At 44.5% G+C, this 12647-nt stretch overlaps 1 protein-coding gene across 4 annotated transcripts in view; it reads right to left on the reverse strand.

The window, feature by feature from the left end:
- NEDD4L (NEDD4 like E3 ubiquitin protein ligase) overlaps positions 1-12647 on the reverse strand; it is a 220275-nt gene that overhangs the window by 159492 nt on the left and 48136 nt on the right. Inside the window, exon 1 of one of the 4 annotated variants that reach the window (XM_069468358.1) lies at positions 6300-6341. The exons of the other annotated variants lie outside the window; for them this stretch is intronic. The gene's annotated coding sequence lies outside the window, so the exon portion shown is untranslated. Of the gene's footprint in view, positions 1-6299; positions 6342-12647 lie in introns of those variants that run through there. 4 annotated transcript variants of the gene reach the window in all.

A 12647-nucleotide genomic window follows, 5' to 3' on the forward strand; every position in this document is an offset into this window, starting at 1 on the left:
AGATGCTGGAAAATATCACTGTCTATCATTAAGGAAATTGACTTCACAAGCTGGGTAGCCGCCAGCTCTACCATTTTAAGGTGCAATACTGCTAAAACAGGCATCCGTTGGAGAAAAATAAAACGGCCTCACTTGCTGTTATCAACCTACCCTTGGTTGTTTTTCTGAAGTCCTCACTGAAACAAAGAAATCCAATGGCAATGGAGCAGAAGTCGAAAGTGAAGGATATTCTGCTCTCGGGAGTTTGAACAAGAGGCAATTAATAAGGGATTAAGGCTAAGTGAAACCACAACGGAACACGTAACTGCAGCATGTTGAACACTGAAAATCAGAATGGCAATTAGGTGGGAAAAACCCACAATGGGTAAAACATTCGTAACCTCAATCAACAGCTGTAAGGAGCTTCACAAAACTACTCCCCTGTGGACAGATCTTTCTGTAAGAGGAGCAAAGTCCAGCCATACAGCAGGTAGGAATGTCTGGCAATTAGACTGACCTCAAAGCAGTGAGGGCCGCCCAGCCAATTCCATTTTACTAATCCATAAAGACGGGACCCAGGTGGCCTACCGACAACTCGCCTCCAAGGACTGACAGCTCAGAGGAAACCACAGCCTCCAAATATCCAAAATCAGGGTCATGAAGTCCTTCCTTGTGAACACAGTCAGGAAGACCACCCAGAGACTCCCTTCGCAGACCCTCCTAAGGCTTGGGGGCTGCTTTCCTCTCTCGTTCCCTCCTCCAACAAATTCTCACCAACCAGCACCACTCCCTGGCAGGCCTGTTATTCTAGGCACTTGAGAAACAGCAAGGAGGAAAACAAACCAGGCCTCCCTACCTCCGCGGAGTTTACATTCTAGCTACAGGAGGCAGGTAGCAAACACCACAGAATAAATTAGTAGCGTCCACAGTGTTAGAAGATGACAGATCTAAAGAGACAAAAAACAAAGCCAGGAGGACTAATGTTGGGGGGTGCAGGAGGCAGGCACTAGCTGCAGAGGACCTTTCTGGTTTTGTGAAATCTGTGATTTTGAGCAGCAACGTGAAGGAATATGTCACTCACTGGAGGGGCAGACCCTAGCTAAAATATAACAGTTGGACACTGGACAAAGATCAGACTTTTTTCCTGTAATGGCTGCCTTAGTGTACTTGATTTAGGGTAACGCATCAGCACCACTGAGGGCACGCACTCTAGGGTGAGACGCACCCAGGTTTATTTTTTTAGCTCTGCCAACAGCAACTTGAAATAATCAGGTGCCATGATTTCCCTCAGCTACAACGGTGAGGTCTCCATGAGATGAGAGGACGCACATCGTTTGTTCCAGCACAGCGGCCAGCACCTGGTGAGCCTGGGTGATTGTCAGCACTGGTCAGGCTTAGACCACAGTGGGTCTCAAGGGCTTCCTTCCCCTGTCCCCAGGCACAGCACAGGAACTCGTGCTCTTGCTCACTTAGAAACTCAGAAAAAGACAGTGTTACTCTCAGTGGTGCTGAATGAAGATGCCTGGGAAGCAACGAGTAGTCTCACAAACGTGTTGCTCTGCACGTGTGCTCACGTTCACCCTTCCCCTGCAGTATTTACCCTACAGTTGCAAAGACATCATCCATCTACCAGGCCTGGTTTGATGGAGCACTACAATAAATCTTGACTTGGGAAAAAAAAAGAAATATCAGAGCCTTGCTATTGGAGGTCACTTAATCTAACGCAATTCCATTTGGCAAACGACGCAACTGGGAGACAGAGGGTACCCTGGCTGCCAGTGGTACAGCCTCAAGTTCAACCCTTTACCTAAACCGCCACAACTCTCAGAGGGCAGAATAACTAATTCACTCCGAGGATATTCCATGGGCACAGACATTCCCAGCTTCCAATATTAGATGACATGATCCTTGTGCCATCTTGGATGAGTGGAAATATTTTTTTCCAGGAAAAAATATTTCATTCTGCTCCAAGATCAATGACCATTTTCCCTACTAGGCATAACAGTTGATAGCTTTTTGTGGGACTGATGTTTTAAAACACTTTTTAAAGTTAGTGTTTTTTTTTTAAACCACTAACCTCAACCTCATGTCATCCATAACTTCTATGCTAACCAAAAACAGCCACAGTGGAAAATGTTAGAGCCCATGATAGCAAACAAAAGTGTGCTGTCTTACAAAAGCTTGCCCACCCATGCAATTGTTATTCTCTTACCCTGATTTCTTTTTTTTTTTTCCCCCGGACCCTAACACTATCTCTAATTAGTTTAGCTGTTGACTTGGTCATTATGGGGGGCCCTCACCAGGCTGAAGCTCCTTGAAGGCAGAGAGGCAGGTAGCCACAGGTGGCTGTGCAGGTCGCTGGCCCAGGCCCTCCTGAGCACTTGGCCTCTCCTGTTTATGTTGGTGTCTCCACTTAGATCAGCAGTGGCCCCGAGGGGCTCAGTACATATTTGCTAAGTAAATGAACGAGTTTCACCTTAAGGTTGGAAGGCCATCAGACTCTAACTGGTGCACTCTCCACTTGGGAGCTTGCAAATTAGCCCATACTTCTCCCCTCCCCCCAAAAAGCAGCAGAGCCAAATATAGATGTACACAAGCACAACAAAGAGGCGATTTAACTGTGACAAGAATAAGACCCAGGATTAGGCAGATGAAGGGGCTGGGCTGATCCCTGCCCAGGGTGTCCCGCCCACACTGCTCTGCTGAATCTCACTGTGGAGTTTAGAATGTTTTTTATTCCCTAAACTGGTTATTGCTAAACTGAGATGCTGGCTTTGTCATCAAAGCTTTCAGTCCTGTGTCATGCTCAAAATCGAATTTTAATGGCAATCTCCCTACAAGGAGATAAATTCATCATCTCCAGGGATTTGCAGTTCCACGCAGGTGACAAGGCCCTGACTGTGTCTTGTCTTCTCATTCTCTTCCCCCCACTCCCCCTCTTGACACTCACACCCTCCAGCTTTCATAATCTTTCTAGCTGTTGCATTCTTTGTTTTTCCCAGAGACAGAGAGTTCCCCTGGCACACACACAAGGAAAACCATTCTGCCTGGGGTAAGTGGCCTCCCATCAATAAACAAAGAATTAAAAAGAAAATTAATTTTTTAAAACCAGCTTAACAAAATTAAGGAACATTTTCCCAGTCTGATTAATCTTACAAATCAATTACTTGTCTTTGATCACTATCCTCACTCTGCCCAATGTTTCAAGGCTGTTAAAGGATACATTAAAAATAAATAAATCAAATGAAAACAAGAATAAGAGAGGAAAAAAATCAAATCGGCCTTAAAGAAAAATTTAACTCAACAAAAACTGACAAGTGAAAGGGAAAAACAAGTCCCCTTCAGCGTCTATCACAAAAGATACTTAATAAATATTTGTGAAGTACTATCTTGGGTAGATTTTTAAAAACAAATTATTTGGTAACTCAGAATAACAAGACAAATTGCTTTCAAGTAATGAACAAGGCAAGTGACTTAACCTTTTTAATGAATTAAAATGAATAGTCACACAAATATAATACCACATACGACAGTGTCCAAAGAGAATAAATCTCTTTCCGATAAATCACTCACTGATTAACCTCAGATACAATCAGGCCCCTGAAAACCTCAGCAAAACAGGCAAGAGGGAAGTGCCACATATTCAAATGCCTCAAGGCCTGCCATGCCATTGCCTGCAATGAAGCTGGAGACTTCCTTCGGGTCTTACGTCTGTCAGCTTAGCGTGGCAGATCTTGGCCAACATAAACTCCTCGACCCTGTGAATTGAACTGAAAGATTCAAAATCCCTGCACTGGCAAAGGCTCCCAAAGATCACACCCCCGGACTCTAAACGGCCTCTGCCCAAGAATCTGTGACCAAATGCCCTCTGATAACGTGACAGGGTTTCCAGTCACCGGCCTTAGTCAGAGGAGGCTGTTTATAATTACATGTGATCCTCTCGCCCGCAGCAGGCCGAATGAGTAACAGTGGAGTGAGCCAGACAGCTCCCATCACGGACAGCCGCGCTTCTCCATGGAGGTCTGTAATACGAAGCCTCATTGACTCCACTTGACTCTCTGGTACCTGTGTTTCCACCTGGTCTGAACGTGTAGCATAGAAGGGGCACAGGTGGGCAGTGGCTGTCTGCAGGCGGTGCCCAGGTGCTCTCCGTGGCACCTGTGGATGGCACCTGGGAGCTGCTGCCCACACCCCCCTGCCCACCTGTGCTCCTGGGAACTGAGAAAACCAGGCCGGGCACGGAGGTAGCACAAATATTTACTGTAGGCGAGGGTGTGCCGAGTGACCCTCGGTGGAATTCGGAGCCACTGGGAACACAGTCCAGACAGATTCTGAAAACAACTGAGGACATGTGCTTCTGCCAGCACCCTGAGGGCGAATGGCCTCGGAAACTGCTGGGATCCAAGGTGAGCACTGGCTCTCAGCCCCCCTGTAGAAAGGGAAGCCCTCGCCCATAAGGACGCTTACACCAACTCAAAGCACACAGAGGAAAAGATTTCCGCCAAGGTGAAAGACATGGTATGTAAATGGCTTCACCCGATAACTGATTTGGTAAAGCCCTAACAGACTGACAAAACAAACACTGCCTGGAATGAAATATTAAAAAACCGAAACAACCCTCCCATCCCAACAGAACCGTCATAACCACAAAAGCTTTCTGTTCTATCACTTGCCTCTAGGATACCAAAGACACAGGCCTCCCACCATTACCACATCCGCCAAACCTTTTAGAATAAAACTTCTGTACGCAAGTCATGGAATTCATGTAACTCCCTTGCTGCCTTCATTTTATATCTTTTTATTATATTCCACAGTGACGAGAGAACATCCTGAACATGTTTTAAATCAACGTTTGGTTGTAATATCACAGTCCAAAACTACCTTTAAGTTAAAAAGGCAAATTTTCATGAAAATAACAGCAATGAAAAATCTCAAGAAAGCCCTCACATCTTTAACTGATAATGATTCCCATTTCTTTTCTTTTGTCCAGTTAAATAAAAAGCATTTGTTTATTCCTCACTTCTTGACTTCAATGTCATTTTACTCAGATTCCCAAAGTAATTAAATAAAGTTCACCTTGTCCCCTGCACAGATGTTTAAAATAAAAATTTAAAAAGCCCACCACGCAGCATCGTGGCCACTCTTTCTCTTCCTGTTCATTGCTAATAAACGCACCAGCCTGGGGGTACCACGTAGGTACTTTAGATTCCCGCTTATATAGTTATTTGCTTGCTTTTGTAGTTTGACTGGCAGGATCCCATTCAAATGCATGTAGACAATATACTTTTCAATGAGAAACAAAGTATTCCACTAAAGAATACTCAGATTGGACTGTAGGCCTTGATATTTCACATTGTGGATATATTTTTATCCTCTTAGAATTCCAGACATCTTAATTAGCATTTAAGGACATTAAGGATACTTTATTGAAAGTTACCTGGCTCATTAATGTGAAGGTGTGGCCCATGCTCAAATTCATTTCAAGCTTTGGCAACATATGAATATACATTAACTAGTTAACTAACAGTTTATGACTCACCATCAAATGAGACAGTAAAGAAACAGAAAAATCACGTGTTAATCACACAGTAAATTCACATGTATGAGTAGTATGGGTGGGAAAAAGGTAGTGAAACCTAAAGGAAAAACTTAGCTGGGTATGTTCTGGGCTCTGATTTTTGTTCTCTTCAAAAACAACAACAAAGTGCATTTAGCATAATCATATGTTGCTACTAACCAAAAATTCAAATTCTCCCAGCAAACCATTTCATGACCTAAGATGGTATTTCGTTTCAAACCAAATACAGCTGGTATCCCCCTCTTCTCCAGGGAGGCTTTGAAGTCAGAAATACTCAGAGAATCGAGACCCAAAACAGAACAAGAAGAAAAACACAATTGTTTCCTCCCAAACCCAAGATTTCTAAATCAGAGAATATTCACAGAACTTAAGTGGTCTCCATTATTTTCAAAAAGAAAACAAAAAGTATCCATGTTATTACTTTCATTTTGAAATAAAAATTGCACATTTTTCCAAATAACCCAGACGGAGATAAGCAGCAAAGAATAGGGAATCAGAATTCACATCACAATTCTTTTCCAGTTTCATTCTTTGCCTACCATCCTTTTTATACAATAAGGAGAGCAAAAATTGACCAACTATAGCTAACTCTGAACATCAAAGAGCATTTATAATGGAAAATCTTCATATGTGCTAGAATAATGCTGAGATAAAAACAGTATTACACCAAAATCAAACTCTGTGCCAAGAGTAGATGTTATGCATTCACATAACGAACATACAGAGGAGTCTTTGTTCTTACCTATAATTTTCCTCAAGCCTCACGAAAGACAAGGCAACTGTCCCGCTGGAAATCTACCTCGGTGACCCTGGGGCTCCCTGGCCTCGGCGTCTTCCTTCCCTGTTTCAAAACAGTATCTGCACACACCTCTGTGGCTACTCCGGGAACACCAGCGAGTTTTAACACAACTGAGAAGGAATGCACAGAGCTTGCTACTTATACTGATGATTCACTTCAATGACAGCTAGCAAGAGTCAAGCTCCACCCCTATCGTAAGGATTAGGTAACTCCACCCAGCTTCGCAATTAGCTTACATCATCACACCCTGCCTTATCTCAAAGTTACCTGCAGTTGTTCCGGGAGCCTCTTTCTCCAAATGACATCCCTCAGTGGGCTTATCGCACAGGTTGGGCAATAAGCAGAGGTCACAAGGTTTTGTGAATGACTCTGGGTTTGGCTGGGCTGTTTTGCTTATTTAAAGCTGCACCAGAGTTTTGTGGCATTGCAGACAGAAGTCAGCCTTCACCCTTTACCAGCTAACTGGGCTTTGATGCGGTTCCTGCGCTGAAGGCCTTGTGGCCCTCAAAGAGCTTACGGTCTTGGGGTGGGGAGGAGGCAGGGACAGAAATAACTATGACACAAACCATAACCCAAAACCAAATCGACAGGGGAGGGTTCAGTGTCAGATGAGAGACAGCCCCGCTCTGTAAATCCACAGTCCTGGTGTGCAACCCCAGTTTTCAAAATCCCAGCTGTCAAGGGCACTGCAGGCAGCCAGCAGAGCTCACCCCTAGGAAGTGCAGCACCGTGTCCTCGTTTGGGGGGTAGTTTGGCAACCTGACCACCCTCACTCTGCTGAACTCCCAAGTGCAAGTCAACTCTGTGCTCTCTCCCTGGCTGTGACTGCCATGAGGCTACCCCTCCTTCCTTTGGCTTGAAGAAGTCGCACCCTCCTCTCTAAGCCAGGAAACCACCTACCCCCAACCCCAGCAGATGTGGCTCGAATAGGAAGTGTCCCCAGTTGTAGCGAAAAGCTAACTTTCTACCTTCAGTCAATTTGGTGGCATGCTCACTCAGTGAAGCGTTCCTGGCATGTCAGCTGAGAAACCACGTGAACTAGACTTTCAAGTTCCCCCCAGCGCTCAAGGGCTGGGATTCCCAGAGGAGCACAAAAACAAACGGTTCACCCGGGGAGCCAACCACCCCTTGAGGGTGGGAGGATTGCTGACGGCCACGTGGAGCCAGTGGGCACCACGTTACAACTGGAAACACCCACCCTACCGGACAGGCTGGCGGTGCCGACCCTTTTCTGTCCAATTCTCAAAACAAGGGAAACACCTCGAGTTTTCAGGATTTAGCAGGTAAAGGGCACACAAGTGCTAAACAGATTGAATTTAAGAATAGGTATTTCATCTTCTTTGATTATATCTAAAATTATAAAATTTAAGACGCAACGTTTCAGATTTACATGCTGGCTGGAAGGTTAAAAAACAAAAAACAATATACTGTAAGAAAAGACCCCTAAACAAATTGAGTAAATTATTTAACAATTTGTTCCCTTAAAAATAAAAAGCACCTGTACTACCCAACTGTTCCCTGACTGTGATGGGCTGAATTGTATTCACTCAAAATTTGTATGATGAAGTCTTCAATACATCAGAAAGTGGCTGTATTTGGACACAGGTCTTTATAGAGGTAATTAAGTTAAAATGAGGTCATTAAGGCAGGTCCTAATATGACTGTGTCCTCATAAAAGGGAAGTGTGGACACAGACAGGTGCAGAGGAAGACAGAGAGAGGATGAGGAGCGAGACCTCAGACAAAAACCTTTCAACACTTTGATCTCTGGCTTCCAGCGTCCAGAACTGTGAGAAAACAAATTTGCAGTATTTGAGCCACCCAAACTGGGCTACTTTCTTGGCCCTAGCAAACTAGTACACTAATCAAATGATTGTCTCTTTCCAAGAATATTAACAAATGGAGACAGTTCCAATGTCTGATTAATAACCCTTCTCCCACACCCAGACACTTCACTCGAGTACACTCACTACTCCCTCCGTGTCCAGCGAGGCTCTGCCTCAAAAGCTGCAGAGAAACACCTCTTGGGGGCGGGAGGGGAGGCTACACCTGACCTTCCCAACTGCAATTCTGCCACCTCCACTCTAGTCAAACGTATTGAACAAGGAGTTTACATCCACTTCCCCGTCACCTACGTCATTCTCCCTAACCCACAGGAATCAGCTTCTGCCAAACTCGCATTAAAATGCAACTGAAACTAGACAATCTTAGCACTAAATTAAGAAGCATTATCATTGGAGGGGATGTTAGAAGTTCAATTCCCTTTGTCTAGAGAAGAAAATTAGGGCCCAACCCCAGCAGCAACATGACCTAGGAATGGACGCTAGCGTGGCCTCATCCCCAACACCCGGCCCTAATCCAGTGGTTACCACCTGTCCCCCGATACACTATTGACTGGGGGGAGCCTGGAACTGTTCTAATCTCCCAAGTATCCCAAAATGCAAACTGCCACCCTTCAGGTTACAGAGAAAAGAGACAAGGACACAGAAATCAGATAACCAATGAAAGGTGGCCAGAGTCTGAGAGTATGTCTGAAATAAAACAGGCTTTCTTAACCTCAGTACTACTGACATGTGGGGTGACTCTTGGTTGTGGGGGCCGTCCTGTGCCCTGTAGGATGTTCAGCAGCACCCCTGGCCTGTACCCACTAGGTAGCAGCTCTCCCCAGGCGTGACAACCAAAATATCTCCAGATGCTGCCAAGTGTCTCCTGGGAGACAAAACTGCCCCAGCTGAGGGACCACTGGTTTAAAAGGACAGGGCCCGATGCACAGCAATGGCTTCGGAGGCCTTGGAGAGGAGGAGGGAAGCCACTCCTAAGGCAACATGGGAGGAGGAGGGACACGCGCTGCTGTAGACAGGAAGGAAAAGCGGAGAGGGAAAGGGAGTTTACAGTATTTCCCCAACTGAGGGCTGCTTTATTATTTTGTTTTGTTTTCCAAAGAAGTAGAAGACAAGGTCATAGGCTGAGCACGAAGGGCTTAGAGAATAAGCCAAGAACATCAACGTCTGGAACAACCAGAGTGCAGGAGAGAGCGGGGCTGGGCCAAGTCGAGGCATGTCCCGCAGTGCTGACGTCTGATGGAAGATGGTGCCACAAGCTGACAGCACCCCCAGCGAGACCCTGCAGGTCCCCCCAGCAAGTCGGAGCATCCAGGAAGAAGGTACAGAGGCTGGGTGGTTGAACGTAATTGGAGCCTGAGGGGTGGCACGGAGATGGCACCAACGTGCCTGGGTTTCCAGGGTCACTGTGGTGAGCAGTGGTACCAGGTAACCCACAGCGAGGAAACTGACAACAAGGAAACCTGCTAGGAATCCACTGAGATACAATAAATAAAGATGAAGAATGCCTAAAGAAGGAGATAGCGATGAGGAGTCTGCAGACAAGGGGTGAATACACTTATCCCCTTGACTTCGTAATTCCAATCCAAGGAATCTTTCTTAAGGAGATAATCAGGGATTCAAGTGCAGAGATACAGACCAGAAAGTGCATTACGAAAACAAAAGTCAAAAACATTAAGTGGCTGGGTGCAGCAGCCTGAAATCCCAGCACTTTGGGAGGCCAAGGTAGGGAGGATCACTTGAGGCCAGGAGTTCAAGACCAGCCTGGGCAACATAGCTAGAACCTGTCTCTACAAAAAAGATTTTTTTTTTTTAATTAGCCAGGCATGGTGGAGCACGCTTTGTAGTCCCAGCTACTCAGGAGGCTGAGGCAGGAGGATTGTCTGAGCCCAGGAGTTTGAGGTTATAGTGAACTGCGATGGCACCACTGCACTCCAGCCTGAGCGACAGAGCCAGACCTTGTCTCTTTAAAACAAACAAACAAATGAAACACAGCAAAACAAAGGGTAAGCAACCATAATGTTTGATCACAGAGAATATAAATTACAGACATCTATATGTTCATGTCCTCAAGGAATATTTTTAGAACTATGTAAGACATTCCCAATTTTTAAAAAAAGAATATGCTTAAGGCCGGGCGCGGTGGCTCACGCTTGTAATCCTAGCACTCTGGGAGGCCGAGGCGGGTGGATTGCTCAAGGTCAGGAGTTTGAGACCAGCCTGAGCAAGAGTGAGACCCTGTCTCTACTAAAAATAGAAAGAAATTATCTGGCCAACTAAAATATATATAGAAAAAATTAGCCGGGCATGGTGGCACATGCCTGTAGTCCCAGCTACTCGGGAGGCTGAGGCAGTAGGATCGCTTAAGCCCAGGAGTTTGAGGTTGCTGTGAGCTAGGCTGATGCCACAGCACTCACTCTAGCCCGGGCAACAAAGCGAGACTCTGTCTCAAAAAAAAAAAAAAAAAAAAAAAGAATATGCTTACATTTTTATAATTTTTGAATCTTATTCTCCATTTCCAAGGTAAAAAGAGAAATGTGATGAGGGCCTTGGAGAAGAAGGCAAAACAGAAGCAGAGAGGTTAGAGAGGAAGGGGGTGGAGCTGGGGGCCAATAAAGTCAAGGGCAAAGGGCCTCATCAAGGTCAAAGAAGTTCATGCCAAGAATATAAAAGCCTCTGGATTCGATGACCAGAAGTTGCTGGTGTCTTAACACACACACTTCTGGGCAGAATGCAGTTCACCACAATAGGAGAGGGAAGAGCAGCCTCCCTGGGAATTCCCCCTGGACCTGGCTGACCAAGGAGAGGCCACGGGAGGGACACCTGTGCATGACCGAGGGTGGGGCCACCAGGCGTCTGGCAACAGGAGAAGCTGCTTTCAGTCCTGCTTGCATCCTTGGGAATTTTTTTCCCTAAATTCAAATTTCAAAACAATGTTAAAATGTCATAATGTTCCTTTAATTGCAAATTACTTACAATTAAATATAAATCTTTGGATAGCTCCTAGTACTTTTGACATATTACAAAAAAAAAAATTGCTCAATACTGTTTACAACAATTAGAAGACTGCTTTGCAGGGTGGGGTTTTACAAAATACCACAAAGGGTCACACTGGATCAGTGTGTTCCAATGGAAAGCAGAGGGAGTTTATTAAAACAGTTAATTCAATTTTTAGGTAACATAACCAAAAGGAATAAGAAAAGCATGAAGACTGACCTCATCCAAAACAAGATTTTATTAAGAACATAAAATCTGAATTTCATAGTAGTATTCCAAAGATGGCTCAGTGTTTGTATTTTGTTTGCTCTTGTTTTTAATCTTAAAAGGATTTGTCAATTAGTGAGATCATCTTGAGATTTTTCCCCCCCTTAAAAAGCTACCATGAATTTATCCATACCCTGCAGCCTTCAAAAAGCACGTTTTTAAAAACATTACAAGCTCTCATAAAATGCTCACCATAAAATACTGGCTAAAAAGCATCGTTGTAAACAATATTATAGTATTATTCCAAATTCATAAACTATTTCCATAAATACAAATATAAATATAGCCAAAGGACTGGAAGGAAATAAAACAAAATGGTAACCAATTACCTCTCTCTGCCTATGTAGATTTACAGAAGGATCACTGCTTTATATTTTATCTTTTCCAATGTCTCAATCTGTTATAATCAGAAAAAAAGTTATTTAAAAATTGCTAACAGGCCGGGCGCGGTGGCTCACGCCTGTAATCCTAGCACTCTGGGAGGCCGAGGTGGGCGGATCGTTTGAGCTCAGGAGTTCAAGACCAGCCTGAGCAAGAGCGAGACCCCACCTCTACTAAAAATAGAAAGAAATTATACGGACAGCTAAAAATATATATATAGAAAAAATTGGCCGGGCATGGTGGCGCATGCCTGTAGTCCCAGCTACTCGGGAGGCTGAGGCAGTAGGATCGCTTGAGCCCAGGAGTTTGAGGTTGCTGTGAGCTAGGCTGACGCCACGGCACTCACTCTAGCCTGGGCAACAGAGTGAGACTCTGTCTCAAAAAAAAAAAAAAAAAAAAAAAAAAAAATTGCTAACAAAGCCATCAGTTAAAAAGAACGAGTCACCAAATGAAAAGAATCCAAATGCTTGGAGGGGAGGGTGGGGAGGACCAAGTGTCTCTGTTTTGTTCAAAAGCAGCTACAGTAGAGGAAAAACTAGGACGCTTGGAGGGGGAGGAATAAATTGAACAAAACAAGGATGACATCACACAGGCAAAAGTCTTTACATAACACAGGCAAGAGTTGGTGATGGTAACACTAAGTCTTGAATTTCCTCACAAGGTCTTAAAACAAATCCCTCCTAACTTGGGTTAGTTAGCCTTTTCTTCCAATACCTTACAAAAAAGGGACAATGTGTGGTTTATATGCTTCATAAGTTAATACAACGAAGTCACTCTATCAAAGCACCTGAAAAGAAAACTGCTTC

This window comes from Eulemur rufifrons, chromosome 5 (assembly GCF_041146395.1).
Source record: "Eulemur rufifrons isolate Redbay chromosome 5, OSU_ERuf_1, whole genome shotgun sequence".
Lineage (NCBI taxonomy): Eukaryota > Metazoa > Chordata > Mammalia > Primates > Lemuridae > Eulemur > Eulemur rufifrons.